The sequence below is a fragment of the Macaca mulatta genome, chromosome 11 (genome assembly GCF_049350105.2).
Source record: "Macaca mulatta isolate MMU2019108-1 chromosome 11, T2T-MMU8v2.0, whole genome shotgun sequence".
Classification (NCBI taxonomy): Eukaryota; Metazoa; Chordata; class Mammalia; order Primates; family Cercopithecidae; genus Macaca; species Macaca mulatta.
In genome coordinates this window covers 42275164-42298652 of record NC_133416.1, presented here as the reverse complement: position 1 = coordinate 42298652, position 23489 = coordinate 42275164, and positions in this window count along the sequence as shown.

Below are 23489 nucleotides of genomic sequence, written 5' to 3'. Positions count from 1 at the left end.
CTTTCTCTTTGTTATCGGAGGATATTTCCTTTGGCCCTATAGTCTTCAAAGGGATCCGAAATATCTGTTCTCAGATTCCACAGAAATAAGGCTGGCAAAGAGATATAGGAAACACAGATGTAACTCTGTGAGATGAAGTAACAGAACACCAAGCACTTTCTCAGAAAGCTTCTTTCCAGATTTCATCTGAGGATATTTGCTTTTTCACCATTGCCCTCTATGGGCTTTCAAATATCACTTTGCCAATTCCAGAAGAACTGTCTTAGCGAAAGGCTTCTTGAGGGGAAAGCTGTAACTCTGTGAGATGATATCACAGAACACAAAGAAGTTTCTCAGAAAGCTTCTTTCTCTTTGTTATCGGAGGATATTTCCTTTGGCCCTATAGTCTTCAAAGGGATCCGAAATATCTGTTCTCAGATTTCACAGAAATAAGGCTAGCAAAGAGATCTACGAAACACAGATGTAACTCTGTGAGATGAATTCACAGAACACTAAGCACTTTCTCAGAAAGCTTCTTTCCAGATTTCATCTGAGGATATTTCCTTTTTCACCATAGCCCTCTATCTGTTTCAAAATATCACTTTGCCAATTCCACAAGAACTGTCTTAGCGAAAGGCTTCTTGAGGGGAAAGCTGTAACTCAGTGAGATGTTTTCACAGAACACAAAGAAGTTTCTCAGAAAGCTTCTTTCTCTTTGTTATCGGAGGATATTTCCTTTGGCCCTATAGTCTTCAAAGGGATCGGAAATATCTGTTCACAGATTGCACAGAAATAAGGCTAGCAAAGAGATCTACGAAACACAGATGTAACTCTCTGAGATGAATTAACAGAACACTAAGCACTTTCTCAGAAAGCTTCTTTCCAGATTTCATCTGAGGATATTTGCTTTTTCACCGTAGCCCTCTATGGGCTTTCAAATATCACTTTGCCAATTCCACAAGAACTGTCTTAGCGAAAGGCTTCTTGAGGGGAAAGCTGTAACTCTGGGAGATGATTTCACAGAACACAAAGAAGTTTCTCAGAAAGCTTCTTTCTCTTTGTTATCGGAGGATATTTCCTTTGGCCCAATAGTCTTCAAAGGGATCCGAAATATCTGTTCTCAGATTCCACAGAAAGAAGGCTAGCAAAGAGATCTACGAAACACAGATGTAACTCTGTGAGATGAATTCACAGAACACTAAGCAGATTCTCAGAAAGCTTTTTTCCAGATTTCATCTGAGGATATTTCCTTTTTCACCGTAGCCCTCTATGGGCTTCCAAATATCACTTTGCCAATTCCACAAGAACTGTCTTAGCGAAAGGCTTCTTGAGGGGAAAGCTGTAACTCTGTGAGAGGATTTCACAGAACACAAAGAAGTTTCTCAGAAAGCTTCTTTCTCTTTGTTATCGGAGGATATTTCCTTTGGCCCTATAGTCTTCAAAGGGATCCGAAATATCTGTTCTCAGATTCCACAGAAATTAGGCTAGCAAAGAGATATAGGAAACACAGATGTAACTCTGTGAGATGAATTAACAGAACACTAAGCACTTTCTCAGAAAGCTTCTTTCCAGATTTCATCTGAGGATATTTGCTTTTTCACCATAGCCCTCTATGGGCTTTCAAATATCACTTTGCCAATTCCACAAGAACTGTCTTAGCGAAAGGCTTCTTGAGGGGAAAGCTGTAACTCTGTGAGAGGATTTCACAGAACACAAAGAAGTTTCTCAGAAAGCTTCTTTCTCTTTGTTATCGGAGGATATTTCCTTTGGCCCTATAGTCTTTAAGGGATCCGAAATATCTGTTCTCAGATTCCACAGAAAGAAGGCTAGCAAAGAGATCCACGAAATACAGATGTAACTCTGTGAGATGAATTCACAGAACACTAAGCAGTTTCTCAGAAAGCTTCTTTCCAGATTTCATCTGAGGATATTTCCTTTTTCACCATAGCCCTCTATGGGCTTCCAAATATCACTTTGCCAATTCCACAAGAACTGTGTTAGCGAAAGGCTTCTTGAGGGGAATGCTATAACTCTGTGAGATGATTTCACAGAACACAAAGAAGTTACTCAGAAAGCTTCTTTCTCTTTGTTATCGGAGGATATTTCCTTTGGCCCTATAGTCTTTAAGGGATCCGAAATATCTGTTCTCAGATTCCACAGAAAGAAGGCTAGCAAAGAGATCCACGAAATACAGATGTAACTCTGTGAGATGAATTCACAGAACACTAAGCAGTTTCTCAGAAAGCTTCTTTCCAGATTTCATCTGAGGACATTTCCTTTTTCACCATAGCCCTCTATGGGCTTCCAAATATCACTTTGCCAATTCCACAAGAACTGTCTTAGCGAAAGGCTTCTTGAGGGGAAAGCTATAACTCTGTGAGATGATTTCACAGAACACAAAGAAGTTTCTCAGAAAGCTTCTTTCTCTTTGTTATCGGAGGATATTTCCTTTGGCCCTATAGTCTTCAAAGGGATCCGAAATATCTGTTCTCAGATTCCACAGAAAGAAGGCTAGCAAAGAGATCGACGAAATACAGATGTAACTCTGTGAGATGAATTCAAAGAACACTAAGCAGTTTCTCAGAAAGCTTCTTTCCAGATTTCATCTGAGGATATTTCCTTTTTCACCATAGCCCTCTATGGGCTTCCAATTATCACTTTGCCAATTCCACAAGAACTGTCTTAGCGAAAGCCTTCTTGAGGGGAAAGCTGTAACTCTGTGAGATGATTTCACAGAACACAAAGAAGTTTCTCAGAAAGCTTCTTTCTCTTTGTTATCGGACGATATTTCCTTTGGCCCTATAGTCTTCAAAGGGATCCGAAATATCTGTTCTCAGATTGCACAGGAAGAAGGCTAGCCAAGAGATCCACGAAATAAAGATGTAACTCTGTGAGATGAATTAACAGAACACTAAACAGTTTCTCAGAAAGCTTCTTTCCAGATTTCATCTAAGGATATTTCCTTTTTCACCATAGCCCTCTATGGGCTTCCAAATATCACTTTGCCAATTCCACAAGAACTGTCTTAGCGAAAGGCTTCTTGAGGGAAAGCTGTAACTCTGTGAGATGATTTCACAGAACACAAACAAGTTTCCCAGAAAGCTTCTTTCTCTTTGTTATCGAAGGATATTTCCTTTGGCCCTATAGTCTTCAAAGGGATCCGAAATATCTGTTCTCAGATTCCACAGAAAGAAGGCTAGCAAAGAGATCCACGAAATACAGATGTAACTCTGTGAGATGAATTCACAGAACACTAAGCAGTTTCTCAGAAAGCTTCTTTCCAGATTTCATCTGAGGATATTTATTTTTTCACCATAGCCCTCTACGGGCTTCCAAATATCACTTTGCCATTTTCACGAGAACTGTCTTAGCGAAAGGCTTCTTGAGGGGAAAGCTGTAACTCTGTGAGATGATTTCACAGAACACAAAGAAGTTTCTCAGAAAGCTTCTTTCTCTTTGTTATCGGAGGATATTTCCTTTGGCCCTATAGTCTTCAAAGGGATCCGAAATATCTGTTCTCAGATTCCACAGAAAGAAGGCTAGCAAAGAGATCCAAGAAATACAGATGTAACTCTGTGAGATGAATTCACAGAACACTAAGCAGTTTCTCAGATGGCTTCTTTCCAGATTTCATCTGAGGATATTTCCTTTTTCACCGTAGCCCTCTATGGGCTTCCAAATATCACTTTGCCAATTCCACAAGAACTGTCTGAGCGAAAGGCTTCTTGAGGGGAAAGCTGTAACTCTGTGAGAGGATTTCACAGAACACAAAGAAGTTTCTCAGAAAGCTTCTTTCTCTTTGTTATCGGAGGATATTTCCTTTGGCCCTATAGTCTTCAAAGGGATCCGAAATATCTGTTCTCAGATTCCACAGAAATAAGGCTAGCAAAGAGATATAGGAAACACAGACGTAACTCTGTGAGATGAATTAACAGAACACTAAGCACTTTCTCAGAAAGCTTCTTTCCAGATTTCATCTGAGGATATTTGCTTTTTCACCATAGCCCTCTATGGGCTTTCAAATATCACTTTGCCAATTCCACAAGAACTGACTTAGCGAAAGGCTTCTTGAGGGGAAAGCTGTAACTCTGTGAGAGGATTTCACAGAACACAAAGAAGTTTCTCAGAAAGCTTCTTTCTCTTTGTTATCGGAGGATATTTCCTTTGGCCCTATAGTCTTCAAAGGCATCCGAAATATCTGTTCTCAGATTCCACAGAAATAAGGCTAGCAAAGAGATCTACGAAACACAGATGTAACTCTGTGAGATGAATTAACAGAACACTAAGCACTTTCTCAGAAAGCTTCTTTCCAGATTTCATCTGAGGATATTTGCTTTTTCACCATAGCCCTCTAAGGGCTTTCAAATATCACTTTGCCAATTCCACAAGAACTGTCTTAGCGAAAGGCTTTTTGAGGGGAAAGCTGTAACTCTGTGAGATGATTTCACAGAACACAAAGAAGTTTCTCAGAAAGCTTCTTTCTCTTTGTTATCGGAGCATATTTCCTTTGGCCCAATAGTCTTCTAAGGGATCCGAAATATCTGTTCTCAGATTCCACAGAAAGAAGGCTAGCAAAGAGATCTACGAAACACAGATGTAACTCTGTGAGATGAATTCACAGAACACTAAGCAGTTTCTCAGAAAGCTTCTTTCCAGATTTCATCTGAGGATATTTCCTTTTTCACCGTAGCCCTCTATGGGCTTCCAAATATCACTTTGCCAATTCCACAAGAACTGTCTTAGCGAAAGGCTTCTTGAGGGGAAAGCTGTAACTCTGTGAAATGATTTCACAGAACACAAAGAAGTTTCTCAGAAAGCTTCTTTCTCTTTGTTATCGGAGGATATTTCCTTTGGCCCTATAGTCTTCAAAGGGATCCGAAATATCTGTTCTCAGATTCCACAGAAATAAGGCTGGCAAAGAGATATAGGAAACACAGATGTAACTCTGTGAGATGAAGTAACAGAACACCAAGCACTTTCTCAGAAAGCTTCTTTCCAGATTTCATCTGAGGATATTTGCTTTTTCACCATTGCCCTCTATGGGCTTTCAAATATCACTTTGCCAATTCCAGAAGAACTGTCTTAGCGAAAGGCTTCTTGAGGGGAAAGCTGTAACTCTGTGAGATGATATCACAGAACACAAAGAAGTTTCTCAGAAAGCTTCTTTCTCTTTGTTATCGGAGGATATTTCCTTTGGCCCTATAGTCTTCAAAGGGATCCGAAATATCTGTTCTCAGATTTCACAGAAATAAGGCTAGCAAAGAGATCTACGAAACACAGATGTAACTCTGTGAGATGAATTCACAGAACACTAAGCACTTTCTCAGAAAGCTTCTTTCCAGATTTCATCTGAGGATATTTCCTTTTTCACCGTAGCCCTCTATCTGTTTCAAAATATCACTTTGCCAATTCCACAAGAACTGTCTTAGCGAAAGGCTTCTTGAGGGGAAAGCTGTAACTCTGTGAAATGATTTCACAGAACACAAAGAAGTTTCTCAGAAAGCTTCTTTCTCTTTGTTATCGGAGGATATTTCCTTTGGCCCTATAGTCTTCAAAGGGATCCGAAATATCTGTTCTCAGATTCCACAGAAATAAGGCTGGCAAAGAGATATAGGAAACACAGATGTAACTCTGTGAGATGAAGTAACAGAACACCAAGCACTTTCTCAGAAAGCTTCTTTCCAGATTTCATCTGAGGATATTTGCTTTTTCACCATTGCCCTCTATGGGCTTTCAAATATCACTTTGCCAATTCCAGAAGAACTGTCTTAGCGAAAGGCTTCTTGAGGGGAAAGCTGTAACTCTGTGAGATGATATCACAGAACACAAAGAAGTTTCTCAGAAAGCTTCTTTCTCTTTGTTATCGGAGGATATTTCCTTTGGCCCTATAGTCTTCAAAGGGATCCGAAATATCTGTTCTCAGATTTCACAGAAATAAGGCTAGCAAAGAGATCTACGAAACACAGATGTAACTCTGTGAGATGAATTCACAGAACACTAAGCACTTTCTCAGAAAGCTTCTTTCCAGATTTCATCTGAGGATATTTCCTTTTTCACCATAGCCCTCTATCTGTTTCAAAATATCACTTTGCCAATTCCACAAGAACTGTCTTAGCGAAAGGCTTCTTGAGGGGAAAGCTGTAACTCAGTGAGATGTTTTCACAGAACACAAAGAAGTTTCTCAGAAAGCTTCTTTCTCTTTGTTATCGGAGGATATTTCCTTTGGCCCTATAGTCTTCAAAGGGATCGGAAATATCTGTTCACAGATTGCACAGAAATAAGGCTAGCAAAGAGATCTACGAAACACAGATGTAACTCTCTGAGATGAATTAACAGAACACTAAGCACTTTCTCAGAAAGCTTCTTTCCAGATTTCATCTGAGGATATTTGCTTTTTCACCGTAGCCCTCTATGGGCTTTCAAATATCACTTTGCCAATTCCACAAGAACTGTCTTAGCGAAAGGCTTCTTGAGGGGAAAGCTGTAACTCTGGGAGATGATTTCACAGAACACAAAGAAGTTTCTCAGAAAGCTTCTTTCTCTTTGTTATCGGAGGATATTTCCTTTGGCCCAATAGTCTTCAAAGGGATCCGAAATATCTGTTCTCAGATTCCACAGAAAGAAGGCTAGCAAAGAGATCTACGAAACACAGATGTAACTCTGTGAGATGAATTCACAGAACACTAAGCAGATTCTCAGAAAGCTTTTTTCCAGATTTCATCTGAGGATATTTCCTTTTTCACCGTAGCCCTCTATGGGCTTCCAAATATCACTTTGCCAATTCCACAAGAACTGTCTTAGCGAAAGGCTTCTTGAGGGGAAAGCTGTAACTCTGTGAGAGGATTTCACAGAACACAAAGAAGTTTCTCAGAAAGCTTCTTTCTCTTTGTTATCGGAGGATATTTCCTTTGGCCCTATAGTCTTCAAAGGGATCCGAAATATCTGTTCTCAGATTCCACAGAAATTAGGCTAGCAAAGAGATATAGGAAACACAGATGTAACTCTGTGAGATGAATTAACAGAACACTAAGCACTTTCTCAGAAAGCTTCTTTCCAGATTTCATCTGAGGATATTTGCTTTTTCACCATAGCCCTCTATGGGCTTTCAAATATCACTTTGCCAATTCCACAAGAACTGTCTTAGCGAAAGGCTTCTTGAGGGGAAAGCTGTAACTCTGTGAGAGGATTTCACAGAACACAAAGAAGTTTCTCAGAAAGCTTCTTTCTCTTTGTTATCAGAGGATATTTCCTTTGGCCCTATAGTCTTCAAAGGCATCCGAAATATCTGTTCTCAGATTCCACAGAAATAAGGCTAGCAAAGAGATATAGGAAACACAGATGTAACTCTGTGAGATGAATTAACAGAACACTAAGCACTTTCTCAGAAAGCTTCTTTCCAGATTTCATCTGAGGATATTTGCTTTTTCACCATAGCCCTCTATGGGCTTTCAAATATCACTTTGCCAATTCCACAAGAACTGTCTTAGCGGAAGGCTTCTTGAGGGGAAAGCTGTAACTCTGTGAGATGATTTCACAGAACACAAAGAAGTTTCTCAGAAAGCTTCTTTCTCTTTGTTATCGGAGGATATTTCCTTTGGCCCTATAGTCTTCAAAGGGATCCGTAATATCTGTTCTCAGATTCCACAGAAAGAAGGCTAGCAAAGAGATCCACGAAATACAGATGTAACTCTGTGAGATGAATTCACAGAACACTAAGCAGTTTCTCAGAAAGCTTCTTTCCAGATTTCATCTGAGGATATTTATTTTTTCACCATAGCCTTCTAAGGGTTTCCAAATATCACTTTGCCATTTCCACGAGAACTGTCTTAGCGAAAGGCTACTTGAAGGGAAAGCTGTAACTCTGTGAGATGATTTCACAGAACACAAAGAAGTTTCTCAGAAAGCTTCTTTCTCTTTGTTATCGGAGGATATTTCCTTTGGCCCTATAGTCTTTAAGGGATCCGAAATATCTGTTCTCAGATTCCACAGAAAGAAGGCTAGCAAAGAGATCCACGAAATACAGATGTAACTCTGTGAGATGAATTCACAGAACACTAAGCAGTTTCTCACAAAGCTTCTTTCCAGATTTCATCTGAGGATATTTCCTTTTTCACCATAGCCCTCTATGGGCTTCCAAATATCACTTTGCCAATTCCACAAGAACTGTCTTAGCGAAAGGCTTCCTGAGGGGAAAGCTATAACTCTGTGAGATGATTTCACAGAACACAAAGAAGTTTCTCAGAAAGCTTCTTTCTCTTTGTTATCGGACGATATTTCCTTTGGCCCTATAGTCTTCAAAGGTATCCGAAATATCTGTTCTCAGATTGCACAGGAAGAAGGCTAGCCAAGAGATCCACGAAATACAGATGTAACTCTGTGAGATGAATTAACAGAACACTAAACAGTTTCTCAGAAAGCTTCTTTCCAGATTTCATCTAAGGATATTTCCTTTTTCACCATAGCCCTCTATGGGCTTCCAAATATCACTTTGCCAATTCCACAAGAACTGTCTTAGCGAAAGGCTTCTTGAGGGGAAAGCTGTAACTCTGTGAGATGATTTCACAGAACACAAACAAGTTTCTCAGAAAGCTTCTTTCTCTTTGTTATCGAAGGATATTTCCTTTGGCCCTATAGTCTTCAAAGGGATCCGAAATATCTGTTCTCAGATTCCACAGAAAGAAGGCTAGCAAAGAGATCCACGAAATACAGATGTAACTCTGTGAGATGAATTCACAGAACACTAAGCACTTTCTCAGAAAGCTTCTTTCCAGATTTCATCTGAGGATATTTATTTTTTCACCATAGCCCTCTACGGGCTTCCAAATATCACTTTGCCATTTTCACGAGAACTGTCTTAGCGAAAGGCTTCTTGAGGGGAAAGCTGTAACTCTGTGAGATGATTTCACAGAACACAAAGAAGTTTCTCAGAAAGCTTCTTTCTCTTTGTTATCGGAGGATATTTCCTTTGGCCCTAGAGTCTTCAAAGGGATCCGAAATATCTGTTCTCAGATTCCACAGAAAGAAGGCTAGCAAAGAGATCCAAGAAATACAGATGTAACTCTGTGAGATGAATTCACAGAACACTAAGCAGTTTCTCAGATGGCTTCTTTCCAGATTTCATCTGAGGATATTTCCTTTTTCACCGTAGCCCTCTATTGGCTTCCAAATATCACTTTGCCAATTCCACAAGAACTGTCTTAGCGAAAGGCTTCTTGAGGGGAAAGCTGTAACTCTGTGAGAGGATTTCACAGAACACAAAGAAGTTTCTCAGAAAGCTTCTTTCTCTTTGTTATCGGAGGATATTTCCTTTGGCCCTATAGTCTTCAAAGGGATCCGAAATATCTGTTCTCAGATTCCACAGAAATAAGGCTAGCAAAGAGATATAGGAAACACAGACGTAACTCTGTGAGATGAATTAACAGAACACTAAGCACTTTCTCAGAAAGCTTCTTTCCAGATTTCATCTGAGGATATTTGCTTTTTCACCATAGCCCTCTATGGGCTTTCAAATATCACTTTGCCAATTCCACAAGAACTGTCTTAGCGAAAGGCTTCTTGAGGGGAAAGCTGTAACTCTGTGAGAGGATTTCACAGAACACAAAGAAGTTTCTCAGAAAGCTTCTTTCTCTTTGTTATCGGAGGATATTTCCTTTGGCCCTATAGTCTTCAAAGGCATCCGAAATATCTGTTCTCAGATTCCACAGAAATAAGGCTAGCAAAGAGATCGACGAAACACAGATGTAACTCTGTGAGATGAATTAACAGAACACTAAGCACTTTCTCAGAAAGCTTCTTTCCAGATTTCATCTGAGGATATTTGCTTTTTCACCATAGCCCTCTAAGGGCTTTCAAATATCACTTTGCCAATTCCACAAGAACTGTCTTAGCGATAGGCTTTTTGAGGGGAAAGCTGTAACTCTGTGAGATGATTTCACAGAACACAAAGAAGTTTCTCAGAAAGCTTCTTTCTCTTTGTTATCGGAGCATATTTCCTTTAGCCCAATTGTCTTCTAAGGGATCCGAAATATCTGTTCTCAGATTCCACAGAAAGAAGGCTAGCAAAGAGATCTACGAAACACAGATGTAACTCTGTGAGATGAATTCACAGAACACTAAGCAGTTTCTCAGAAAGCTTCTTTCCAGATTTCATCTGAGGATATTTCCTTTTTCACCGTAGCCCTCTATGGGCTTCCAAATATCACTTTGCCAATTCCACAAGAACTGTCTTAGCGAAAGGCTTCTTGAGGGGAAAGCTGTAACTCTGTGAAATGATTTCACAGAACACAAAGAAGTTTCTCAGAAAGCTTCTTTCTCTTTGTTATCGGAGGATATTTCCTTTGGCCCTATAGTCTTCAAAGGGATCCGAAATATCTGTTCTCAGATTCCACAGAAATAAGGCTGGCAAAGAGATATAGGAAACACAGATGTAACTCTGTGAGATGAAGTAACAGAACACCAAGCACTTTCTCAGAAAGCTTCTTTCCAGATTTCATCTGAGGATATTTGCTTTTTCACCATTGCCCTCTATGGGCTTTCAAATATCACTTTGCCAATTCCAGAAGAACTGTCTTAGCGAAAGGCTTCTTGAGGGGAAAGCTGTAACTCTGTGAGATGATATCACAGAACACAAAGAAGTTTCTCAGAAAGCTTCTTTCTCTTTGTTATCGGAGGATATTTCCTTTGGCCCTACAGTCTTCAAAGGGATCCGAAATATCTGTTCTCAGATTTCACAGAAATAAGGCTAGCAAAGAGATCTACGAAACACAGATGTAACACTGTGAGATGAATTCACAGAACACTAAGCACTTTCTCAGAAAGCTTCTTCCAGATTTCATCTGAGGATATTTCCTTTTTCACCATAGCCCTCTATCTGTTTCAAAATATCACTTTGCCAATTCCACAAGAACTGTCTTAGCGAAAGGCTTCTTGAGGGGAAAGCTGTAACTCAGTGAGATGTTTTCACAGAACACAAAGAAGTTTCTCAGAAAGCTTCTTTCTCTTTGTTATCGGAGGATATTTCCTTTGGCCCTATAGTCTTCAAAGGGATCGGAAATATCTGTTCACAGATTGCACAGAAACAAGGCTAGCAAAGAGATCTACGAAACACAGATGTAACTCTCTGAGATGAATTAACAGAACACTAAGCACTTTCTCAGAAAGCTTCTTTCCAGATTTCATCTGAGGATATTTGCTTTTTCACCATAGCCCTCTATGGGCTTTCAAATATCACTTTGCCAATTCCACAAGAACTGTCTTAGCGAAAGGCTTCTTGAGGGGAAAGCTGTAACTCTGTGAGATGATTTCACAGAACAAAAAGAAGTCTCTCAGAAAGCTTCTTTCTCTTTGTTATTGGAGGATATTTCCTTTGGACCTATAGACTTCAAAGGGATCCGAAATATCTATTCTCAGATTCCACAGAAATAAGGCCAGCAAAGAGATCCACGGAATACAGATGTAACTCTGTGAGTGGAAGTCACACATCACAGAGCAGTTTCTCAGAAAGCTTCTTTCCAGATTTCATCCGAGAATATTTCCTTTTTCACAATAGCCCTTTATGGGCTTCCAAATATCACTTTGCCAATTCCACAAGAACTGTCATAGCGAAAGGCTTCTTGAGGGGAAAGCTGAAACTCTGTGAGATGATTTCACAGAACACAAAGAAGTTTCTCAGAAAGCTTCTTTCTCTTTGTTATCGGAGGATATTTCCTTTGGCCCTATGGTCTTCAAAGGGATCCGAAATATCTGTTCTCAGATTCCACAGAAAGAAGGCTAGCAAAGAGATCCACGAAACTCAGATGTAACTTTGTGAGATCAATTATCAGAACACTAATCAGTTTCTCAGAAAGCTTCTTTCCAGATTTCATCTGAGGATATTTCTTTTTTCACCATAGCCCTCTATGGGCTTCCAAATATCACTTTGCCAATTCCACAAGAACTGTCTTAGCGAAAGGCTTCTTGAGGGGAAAGCTGTAACTCTGTGAGATGATTTCACAGAACACAAAGAAGTTTCTCAGAAAGGTTCTTTCTCTTTGTTATCGGACGATATTTCCTTTGGCCCTATAGTATTCAAAGGGATCCGAAATATCTGTTCTCAGATTGCACAGGAAGAAGGCTAGCCAAGAGATCCACGAAATAAAGATGTAACTCTGTGAGATGAATTCACAGAACACTAAACAGTTTCTCAGAAAGCTTCTTTCCAGATTTCATCTGAGGATATTTCCTTTTTCACCATAGCCCTCTATGGGCTTCCAAATATCACTTTCCCAATTCCACAAGAACTGTCTTAGCGAAAGGCTTCTTGAGGGGAAAGCTGTAACTCTGTGAGATGATTTCACAGAACACAAACAAGTTTCTCAGAAAGCTTCTTTCTCTTTGTTATCGAAGGATATTTCCTTTGGCCCTATAGTCTTCAAAGGGATCCGAAATATCTGTTCTCAGAATCCACAGAAAGAAGGCTAGCAAAGAGATCCAAGAAATACAGATGTAACTCTGTGAGATGATTTCACAGAACACTAAGCAGTTTCTCAGATGGCTTTTTTCCAGATTTCATCTGAGGATATTTCCTTTTTCACCGTAGCCCTCTATGGGCTTCCAAATATCACTTTGCCAATTTCACAAGAACTGTCTTAGCGAAAGGCTTCTTGAGGGGAAAGCTGTAACTCTGTGAGAGGATTTCACAGAACACAAAGAACTTTCTCAGAAAGCTTCTTTCTCTTTGTTATCGGAGGATATTTCCTTTGGCCCTATAGTCTTCAAAGGGATCCGAAATATCTGTTCTCAGATTCCACAGAAATTAGGCTAGCAAAGAGATATAGGAAACACAGATGTAACTCTGTGAGATGAATTAACAAAACACTAAGCACTTTCTCAGAAAGCTTCTTTCCAGATTTCATCTGAGGATATTTGCTTTTTCACCATAGCCCTCTATGGGCTTTCAAATATCACTTTGCCAATTCCACAAGAACTGTCTTAGCGAAAGGCTTCTTGAGGGGAAAGCTGTAACTCTGTGAGAGGATTTCACAGAACACAAAGAAGTTTCTCAGAAAGCTTCTTTCTCTTTGTTATCAGAGGATATTTCCTTTGGCCCTATAGTCTTCAAAGGCATCCGAAATATCTGTTCTCAGATTCCACAGAAATAAGGCTAGCAAAGAGATATAGGAAACACAGATGTAACTCCGTGAGATGAATTAACAGAACACTAAGCACTTTCTCAGAAAGCTTCTTTCCAGATTTCATCTGAGGATATTTGCTTTTTCACCATAGCCCTCTATGGGCTTTCAAATATCACTTTGCCAATTCCACAAGAACTGTCTTAGCGGAAGGCTTCTTGAGGGGAAAGCTGTAACTCTGTGAGATGATTTCACAGAACACAAAGAAGTTTCTCAGAAAGCTTCTTTCTCTTTGTTATCGGAGGATATTTCCTTGGCCCAATAGTCTTCAAAGGGATCCGAAATATCTGTTCTCAGATTCCACAGAAAGAAGGCTAGCAAAGAGATCTACGAAACACAGATGTAACTCTGTGAGATGAATTCACAGAACACTAAGCAGTTTCTCAGATAGCTTCTTTCCAGATTTCATCTGAGGATATTTCCTTTTTCACCGTAGCCCACTATGGGCTTCCAAATATCACTTTGCCAATTCCACAAGAACTGTCTTAGCGAAAGGCTTCTTGAGGGGAAAGCTGTAACTCTGTGAAATGATTTCACAGAACACAAAGAAGTTTCTCAGAAAGCTTCTTTCTCTTTGTTATTGGAGGATATTTCCTTTGGACCTATAGTCTTCAAAGGGATCCGAAATATCTGTTCTGAGATTCCACAGAAATAAGGCCAGCAAAGAGATCCACGAAACACAGATGTAACTCTGTGAGTGGAAGTCACACATCACAGAGCAGTTTCTCAGAAAGCTTCTTTCCAGATTTCATCCGAGAATATTTCCTTTTTCACAATAGCCCTTTATGGGCTTCCAAATATCACTTTGCCAATTGCACAAGAACTGTCATAGCGAAAGGCTTCTTGAGGGGAAAGCTGAAACTCTGTGAGATGATTTCACAGAACACAAAGAAGTTTCTCAGAAAGCTTCTTTCTCTTTGTTATCGGAGGATATTTCCTTTGGCCCTATGGTCTTCAAAGGGATCCGAAATATCTGTTCTCAGATTCCACAGAAATAAGGCTAGCAAATAGATATAGGAAACACAGATGTAACTCTGTGAGATGAATTAACAGAACACTAAGCACTTTCTCAGTAAGCTTCTTTCCAGATTTCATCTGAGGATATTTGCTTTTTCACCATAGCCCTCTATGGGCTTTCAAATATCACTTTGCCAATTCCACAAGAACTGTCTTAGCGAAAGGCTTCTTGAGGGGAAAGCTGTAACTCTGTGAGATGATTTCACAGAACACAAAGAAGTTTCTCAGAAAGCTTCTTTCTCTTTGTTATCGGACGATATTTCCTTGGCCCAATAGTCTTCAAAGGGATCCGAAATATCTGTTCTCAGATTCCACAGAAAGAAGGCTAGCAAAGAGATCTACGAAACACAGATGTAACTCTGTGAGAGGAATTCACAGAACACTAAGCAGTTTCTCAGAAAGCTTCTTTCCAGATTTCATCTGAGGATATTTCCTTTTTCACCGTAGCCCTCTATGGGCTTCCAAATATCACTTTGCCAATTCCACAAGAACTGTCTTAGCGAAAGGCTTCTTGAGGGGAAAGCTGTAACTCTGTGAAATGATTTCACAGAACACAAAGAAGTTTCTCAGAAAGCTTCTTTCTCTTTGTTATTGGAGGATATTTCCTTTGGACCTATAGTCTTCAAAGGGATCCGAAATATCTGTTCTCAGATTCCACAGAAATAAGGCCAGCAAAGAGATCCACGAAATACAGATGTAACTCTGTGAGATGAATTCACAGAACACTAAGCAGTTTCTCAGAAAGCTTCTTTCCAGATTTCATCTGAGGATATTTATTTTTTCACCATAGCCTTCTAAGGGCTTCCAAATATCACTTTGCCATTTCCACGAGAACTGTCTTAGCGAAAGGCTACTTGAAGGGAAAGCTGTAACTCTGTGAGATGATTTCACAGAACACAAAGAAGTTTCTCAGAAAGCTTCTTTCTCTTTGTTATCGGAGGATATTTCCTTTGGCCCTATAGTATTTAAGGGATCCGAAATATCTGTTCTCAGATTCCACAGAAAGAAGGCTAGCAAAGAGATCCACGAAATACAGATGTAACTCTGTGAGATGAATTCACAGAACACTAAGCAGTTTCTCAGAAAGCTTCCTTCCAGATTTCATCTGAGGATATTTCCTTTTTCACCATAGCCCTCTAAGGGCTTCCAAATATCACTTTGCCAATTCCACAAGAACTGTCTTAGCGAAAGGCTTCTTGAGGGGAAAGCTATAACTCTGTGAGATGATTTCACAGAACACAAAGAAGTTTCTCAGAAAGCTTCTTTCTCTTTGTTATCGGAGGATATTTCCTTTGGCGCTATAGTATTTAAGGGATCCGAAATATCTGTTCTCAGATTCCACAGAAAGAAGGCTAGCAAAGAGATCCACGAAATACAGATGTAACTCTGTGAGATGGATTCACAGAACACTAAGCAGTTTCTCAGAAAGCTTCTTTCCAGATTTCATCTGAGGATATTTCCTTTTTCACCATAGCCCTCTATGGGCTTCCAAATATCACTTTGCCAATTCCACAAGAACTGTCTTAGCGAAAGGCTTCTTGAGGGGAAAGCTATAACTCTGTGAGATGATTTCACAGAACACAAAGAAGTTTCTCAGAAAGCTTCTTTCTCTTTGTTATCGGAGGATATTTCCTTTGGCCCTGTAGTCTTCAAAGGGATCCGAAATATCTGTTCTCAGATTCCACAGAAAGAAGGCTAGCAAAGAGATCCACGAAATACAGATGTAACTCTGTGAGATGAATTCACAGAACACTAAGCAGTTTCTCAGAAAGCTTCTTTCCAGATTTCATCTGAGGATATTTCTTTTTTCACCATAGCCCTCTATGGGCTTCCAAATATCACTTTGCCAATTCCACAAGAACTGTCTTAGCGAAAGGCTTCTTGAGGGGAAAGCTGTAACTCTGTGAGATGATTTCACAGAACACAAAGAAGTTTCTCAGAAAGCTTCTTTCTCTTTGTTATCGGAGGATATTTCCTTTGGCCCTATAGTCTTCAAAGGGATCCGAAATATCTGTTCTCAGATTCCACAGAAAGAAGGCTAGCAAACAGATCAACGAAATACAGATGTAACTCTGTGATATGAATTAACAGAACACAAAGCAGTTTCTCAGAAAGCTTCTTTCCAGATTTCATCTGAGGATATTTCCTTTTTCACCATAGCCCTCTATGGGCTTCCAATTATCACTTTGCCAATTCCACAAGAACTGTCTTAGCGAAAGCCTTCTTGAGGGGAAAGCTGTAACTCTGTGAGATGATTTCACAGAACACAAAGAAGTTTCTCAGAAAGCTCCTTTCTCTTTGTTATCGGAGGATATTTCCTTTGGCCCTATAGTCTTCAAAGGGATCCGAAATATCTGTTCTCAGATTCCACAGGAAGAAGGCTAGCAAAGAGATCCACGAAATACAGATGTAACTCTGTGAGATGAATTAACAGAACACTAAACAGTTTCTCAGAAAGCTTCTTTCAAGATTTCATCTGAGGATATTTCCTTTTTCACCATAGCCCTCTATGGGCTTCCAAATATCACTTTGCCATTTTCACGAGAACTGTCTTAGCGAAAGGCTTCTTGAGGGGAAAGCTGTAACTCTGTGAGATGATTTCACAGAACACAAAGAAGTTTCTCAGAAAGCTTCTTTCTCTTTGTTATCGGAGGATATTACCTTTGGCCCTATAGTCTTCAAAGGGATCCGAAATATCTGTTCTCAGATTCCACAGAAAGAAGGCTAGCAAAGAGATCCACGAAATACAGATGTAACTCTGTGAGATGAATTCACAGAACACTAAGCAGTTTCTCAGAAAGCTTCTTTCCAGATTTCATCTGAGGATATTTCCTTTTTCACCATAGCCCTCTATGGGTTTCCAAATATCACTTTGCCAATTCCACAAGAACTGTCTTAGCGAAAGGCTTCTTGAGGGGAAAGCTGTAACTCTGTGAGAGGATTTCACAGAACACAAAGAAGTTTCTCAGAAACCTTCTTTCTCTTTGTTATCGGAGGAGATTTCCTTTGGCCCTATAGTCTTCAATGGGATCCGAAATATCTGTTCTCAGATTCCACAGAAAGAAGGCTAGCAAAGAGATCCACGAAATACAGATGTAACTCTGTGAGATGAATTCACAGAACACTAAGCAGTTTCTCAGAAAGCTTCTTTCCAGATTTCATCTGAGGATATTTCCTTTTTCACCATAGCCCTCTATGGGCTTCCAAATACCACTTTACCAATTCCACAAGAACTGTCTTAGCGAAAGGCTTCTTGAGGGGAAAGCTGTAACTGTGTGAGAGGATTTCACAGAACACAAACAAGTTTCTCAGAAAGCTTCTTTCTCTTTGTTATCGGAGGATATTTCCTTTGGCCCTATAGTCTTCAAAGGGATCCGAAATATCTGTTCTCAGATTCCACAGAAAGAAGGCTAGCAAAGAGATCCACGAAATACAGATGTAACTCTGTGAGTGGAAGTCACACATCGCAGAGCAGTTTCTCAGAAAGCTTCTTTCCAGATTTCATCTGAGAATATTTCCTTTTTCACCATAGCCCTTTATGTTCTTCCAAATATTACTTTGCCAATTCCACCAGAACTGTCTTAGCGAAAGGCTTCTTGAGGGGAAAGCTGTAACTCTGTGAGATGATTTCACAGAACACAAAGAAGTTTCTCAGAAAGCTTCTTTCTCTTTGTTATCGGAGGATATTTCCTTTGGCCCTATAGTCTTCAAAGGGATCCGAAATATCTGTTCTCAGATTCCACAGAAAGAAGGCTGGCAAACAGATCAACGAAATACAGATGTAACTCTGTGAGATGAATTAACAGAACACAAAGCAGTTTCTCAGAAAGCTTCTTTCCAGATTTCATCTGAGGATATTTCCTTTTTCACCATAGCCCTCTATGGGCTTCCAATTATCACTTTGCCAATTCCACAAGAACTGTCTTAGCGAAAGCCTTCTTGAGGGGAAAGCTGTAACTCTGTGAGATGATTTCACAGAACACAAAGAAGTTTCTCAGAAAGCTTCTTTCTCTTTGTTATCGGAGGATATTTCCTTTGGCCCTATAGTCTTCAAAGGGATCCGAAATATCTGTTCTCAGATTCCACAGGAAGAATGCTAGCAAAGAGATCCACGAAATACAGATGTAACTCTGTGAGATGAATTAACAGAACACTAAACAGTTTCTCAGAAAGCTTCTTTCCAGATTTCATCTGAGGATATTTCCTTTTTCACCATAGCCCTCTATGGCCTTGCAAATATCACTTTGCCAATTCCACAAGAACTGTCTTAGCGAAAGGCTTCTTGAGGGGAAAGCTATAACTCTGTGAGATGATTTCACAGAACACAAAGAAGTTTCTCAGAAAGCTTCTTTCTCTTTGTTATCGGAGGATATTTCCTTTGGCCCTATAGTCTTCAAAGGGATCCGAAATATCTGTTCTCAGATTCCACAGAAAGAAGGCTAGCAAAGAGATCCACGAAATACAGATGTAACTCTGTGAGTGGAAGTCACACATCGCAGAGCAGTTTCTCAGAAAGCTTCTTTCCAGATTTCATCTGAGAATATTTCCTTTTTCACCATAGCCCTTTATGTTCTTCCAAATATCACTTTGCCAATTCCACCAGAACTGTCTTAGCGAAAGGCTTCTTGAGGGGAAAGCTGTAACTCTGTGAGATGATTTCACAGAACACAAAGAAGTTTCTCAGAAAGCTTCTTTCTCTTTGTTATCGGAGGATATTTCCTTTGGCCCTATAGTCTTCAAAGGGATCCGAAATATCTGTTCTCAGATTCCAGAGGAAAAAGGCTAGCAAAGAGATCCACGAAATACAGATGTAACTCTGTGAGATGAATTCACAGAACACTAAACAGTTTCTCAGAAAGCTTCTTTCCAGATTTCATCTGAGGATATTTATTTTTTCACCATAGCCCTCTACGGGCTTCCAAATATCACTTTGCCATTTTCACGAGATCTGTCTTAGCGAAAGGCTACTTGAGGGGAAAGCTGTAAATCTGTGAGATGATTTCACAGAACACAAAGAAGTTTCTCAGAAAGCTTCTTTCTCTTTGTTATCGGAGGATATTTCCTTTGGCCCTATTGTCTTCAAAGGGATCCGAAATATCTGTTCTCAGATTCCACAGAAATAAGGCTAGCAAAGAGATATAGGAAACACAGATGTAACTCTGTGAGATGAATTAACAGAACACTAAGCACTTTCTCAGAAAGCTTCTTTCCAGATTTCATCTGAGGATATTTGCTTTTTCACCATAGCCTTCTAAGGGCTTCCAAATATCACTTTGCCAATTCCACAAGAACTGTCTTAGCGAAAGGCTTCTTGAGGGGAAAGCTGTAACTCTGTGAGATGATATCACAGAACATAAAGAAGTTTCTCAGAAAGCTTCTTTGTCTTTGTTATCGGAGGATATTTCCTTTGGCCCTATAGTCTTCAAAGGGATCCGAAATATCTGTTCTCAGATTCCACAGAAAGAAGGCTAGCAAAGAGATCCACGAAATACAGATGTAACTCTGTGAGATGAATTCACAGAACACTAAGCAGTTTCTCAGAAAGCTTCTTTCCAGATTTCATCTGAGGATATTTATTTTTTCACCATAGACTTCTAAGGGGTTCCAAATATCACTTTGCCATTTCCACGAGAACTGTCTTAGTGAAAGGCTACTTGAGGGGAAAGCTGTAACTCTGTGAGATGATTTCACAGAACACAAAGAAGTTTCTCAGAAAGCTTCTTTCTCTTTGTTATCGGAGGATATTTCCTTTGGCCCTATAGTCTTTAAGGGATCCGAAATATCTGTTCTCAGATTCCACAGAAAGAAGGCTAGCAAAGAGATCCACGAAATACAGATGTAACTCTGTGAGATGAATTCACAGAACACTAAGCAGTTTCTCAGAAAGCTTCTTTCCAGATTTCATCTGAGGATATTTCCTTTTTCACCATAGCCCTCTATGGGCTTCCAAATATCACTTTGCCAATTCCACAAGAACTGTCTTAGCGAAAGGCTTCTTGAGGGGAAAGCTATAACTCTGTGAGATGATTTCACAGAACACAAAGAAGTTTCTCAGAAAGCTTCTTTCTCTTTGTTATCGGAGGATATTTCCTTTGGCCCTATAGTCTTCAAAGGGATCCAAAATATCTGTTCTCAGATTCCACAGAAAGAAGGCTAGCAAAGAGATCCACGAAATACAGATGTAACTCTGTGAGTGGAAGTCACACATCGCAGAGCAGTTTCTCAGAAAGCTTCTTTCCAGATTTCATCTGAGAATATTTCCTTTTTCACAATAGCCCTTTATGTTCTTCCAAATATCACTTTGCCAATTCCACCAGAACTGTCTTAGCGAAAGGATTCTTGAGGGGAAAGCTGTAACTCTGTGAGATGATTTCACAGAACACAAAGAAGTTTCCCCGAAAGCTTCTTTCTCTTTGTTATCGGAGGATATTTCCTTTGGCCCTATAGTCTTCAAAGGGATCCGAAATATCTGTTCTCAGATTCCACAGAAAGAAGGCTGGCAAACAGATCAACGAAATACAGATGTAACTCTGTGAGATGAATTAACAGAACACAAAGCAGTTTCTCAGAAAGCTTCTTTCCAGATTTCATCTGAGGATATTTCCTTTTTCACCATAGCCCTCTATGGGCTTCCAATTATCACTTTGCCAATTCCACAAGAACTGTCTTAGCGAAAGCCTTCTTGAGGGGAAAGCTGTAACTCTGTGAGACGATTTCACAGAACACAAAGAAGTTTCTCAGAAAGCTTCTTTCTCTTTGTTATCGGAGGATATTTCCTTTGGCCCTATAGTCTTCAAAGGGATCCGAAATATCTGTTCTCAGATTCCACAGGAAGAATGCTAGCAAAGAGATCCACGAAATACAGATGTAACTCTGTGAGATGAATTAACAGAACACTAAACAGTTTCTCAGAAAGCTTCTTTCCAGATTTCATCTGAGGATATTTCCTTTTTCACCATAGCCCTCTATGGCCTTGCAAATATCACTTTGCCAATTCCACAAGAACTGTCTTAGCGAAAGGCTTCTTGAGGGGAAAGCTATAACTCTGTGAGATGATTTCACAGAACACAAAGAAGTTTCTCAGAAAGCTTCTTTCTCTTTGTTATCGGAGGATATTTCCTTTGGCCCTATAGTCTTCAAAGGGATCCGAAATATCTGTTCTCAGATTCCACAGAAAGAAGGCTAGCAAAGAGATCCACGAAATACAGATGTAACTCTGTGAGTGGAAGTCACACATCGCAGAGCAGTTTCTCAGAAAGCTTCTTTCCAGATTTCATCTGAGAATATTTCCTTTTTCACCATAGCCCTTTATGTTCTTCCAAATATCACTTTGCCAATTCCACCAGAACTGTCTTAGCGAAAGGCTTCTTGAGGGGAAAGCTGTAACTCTGTGAGATGATTTCACAGAACACAAAGAAGTTTCTCAGAAAGCTTCTTTCTCTTTGTTATCGGAGGATATTTCCTTTGGCCCTATAGTCTTCAAAGGGATCCGAAATATCTGTTCTCAGATTCCAGAGGAAGAAGGCTAGCAAAGAGATCCAGGAAATACAGATGTAACTCTGTGAGATGAATTCACAGAACACTAAACACTTTCTCAGAAAGCTTCTTTCCAGATTTCATCTGAGGATATTTATTTTTTCACCATAGCCCTCTACGGGCTTCCAAATATCACTTTGCCATTTTCACGAGATCTGTCTTAGCGAAAGGCTACTTGAGGGGAAAGCTGTAAATATGTGAGATGATTTCACAGAACACAAAGAAGTTTCTCAGAAAGCTTCTTTCTCTTTGTTATCGGAGGATATTTCCTTTGGCCCTATTGTCTTCAAAGGGATCCGAAATATCTGTTCTCAGATTCCACAGAAATAAGGCTAGCAAAGAGATATAGGAAACACAGATGTAACTCTGTGAGATGAATTAACAGAACACTAAGCACTTTCTCAGAAAGCTTCTTTCCAGATTTCATCTGAGGATATTTGCTTTTTCACCATAGCCCTCTATGGGCTTTCAAATATCACTTTGCCAATTCCACAAGAACTGTCTTAGCGAAAGGCTTCTTGAGGGGAAAGCTGTAACTCTGTGAGATGATATCACAGAACATAAAGAAGTTTCTCAGAAAGCTTCTTTCTCTTTGTTATCGGAGGATATTTCCTTTGGCCCTATAGTCTTCAAAGGGATCCGAAATATCTGTTCTCAGATTCCACAGAAAGAAGGCTAGCAAAGAGATCCACGAAATACAGATGTAACTCTGTGAGATGAATTCACAGAACACTAAGCAGTTTCTCAGAAAGCTTCTTTCCAGATTTCATCTGAGGATATTTATTTTTTCACCATAGACTTCTAAGGGGTTCCAAATATCACTTTGCCATTTCCACGAGAACTGTCTTAGCGAAAGGCTACTTGAGGGGAAAGCTGTAACTCTGTGAGATGATTTCACAGAACACAAAGAAGTTTCTCAGAAAGCTTCTTTCTCTTTGTTATCGGAGGATATTTCCTTTGGCCCTATAGTCTTTAAGGGATCCGAAATATCTGTTCTCAGATTCCACAGAAAGAAGGCTAGCAAAGAGATCCACGAAATACAGATGTAACTCTGTGAGATGAATTCACAGAACACTAAGCAGTTTCTCAGAAAGCTTCTTTCCAGATTTCATCTGAGGATATTTCCTTTTTCACCATAGCCCTCTATGGGCTTCCAAATATCACTTTGCCAATTCCACAAGAACTGTCTTAGCGAAAGGATTCTTGAGGGGAAAGCTATAACTCTGTGAGATGATTTCACAGAACACAAAGAAGTTTCTCAGAAAGCTTCTTTCTCTTTGTTATCGGAGGATATTTCCTTTGGCCCTATAGTCTTCAAAGGGATCCGAAATATCCGTTCTCAGATTCCACAGAAAGAAGGGTAGCAAAGAGATCCACGAAATACAGATGTAACTCTGTGAGTGGAAGTCACACATCGCAGAGCAGTTTCTCAGAAAGCTTCTTTCCAGATTACATCTGAGAATATTTCCTTTTTCACCATAGCCCTTTATGTTCTTTCAAATATCACTTTGCCAATTCCACAAGAACTGTCTTAGCGAAAGGCTTCTTGATGGGAAAGCTGTAACTCTGTGAGATGATTTCACAGAACACAAAGAAGTTTCTCAGAAAGCTTCTTTCTCTTTGTTATCGGAGGCTATTTCCTTTAGCCCTATAGTCTTCAAAGGGATCCGAAATATCTGCTCTCAGATTCCACAGAAAGAAGGCTAGCAAAGAGATCCACGAAATACAGATGTAACTCTTTGAGATGAATTCACAGAACACTAAGCAGTTTCTCAGAAAACTTCTTTC